Source organism: Alosa alosa, chromosome 5, assembly GCF_017589495.1.
Source record: "Alosa alosa isolate M-15738 ecotype Scorff River chromosome 5, AALO_Geno_1.1, whole genome shotgun sequence".
Classification (NCBI taxonomy): domain Eukaryota; kingdom Metazoa; phylum Chordata; class Actinopteri; order Clupeiformes; family Clupeidae; genus Alosa; species Alosa alosa.
The window spans coordinates 16,897,158-16,898,072 of NC_063193.1; positions in this window are offsets into that span (position 1 = coordinate 16,897,158).

A 915-nucleotide genomic window follows, 5' to 3' on the forward strand; every position below is an offset into this window, starting at 1 on the left:
TGGACAAATGAAAGAAAAACGAAGGATTCAGTGAAGCATAATGTTTTTAGAACCTTCAAAATTAGAAAACTGATGCAACTGAGATGGAGGGACAACTGTACGTAGAGAGTAGAACGTTGGCCCATTGTCGGAACTTACATTAAATGAGGAGATATTTGCTGAATGTCACAAAAGTGTTACAGAAATTGCTTGGCATCGCTTGTTCAATGGCTCTCTACCAAAACACCTGTAGTTTGCGGAGGACGAACGAGAAAGCACTCGTTTGATAAATCAGCCAGTAGTAGACAAATAACTTTTTAGAAATAATCTGTACTGCAAAAACGAATGTTGGTGGGTATTTAAACTATATAGCAGGTGTTTTAACAGCTGCAAGAAATAGAAGCTTCATGGTCTTTATGTTCTGGTTGGTAAATTATTTTCATAAAACTTCAAGTTGCCCTATAACTTTACTCTCCAAACTCTTCACTGTAATTTAACAATTTACTGACAGTATGGCAATTAACTGACAGTATGATAGGCTATTTATTTTCTGTAGGCTACAATAAACACATTTATTTTTTCAACTTTTGCAATAATGCAGCACTTGGCTACTGAACGCAAATCAGCAGGGGAGAGAGATACCGAGCCCACGCGAGCGCAGTAGCGCAATGTGTAGGCTATTTGGTTACCAACTAACACTGTTAGCAATTCACTAACTTAAGACTTCAGTGCCATCATATACAACGTTTTTTAATAACAAATACAGAAAGGATGGAGGCAGCAAAAAGCAGAGAGAAGCATTTCAGATGGGGCAAGAACAAGGTGAATTTGTATGCTTGTCAAAGCGTAGTCCTACCCTGCATTAGGAGGATCATCATGCACCAAGCACACTCGGCTGTTTAAAGTCATACACCACGGTAAATCCAAAACTAAAAT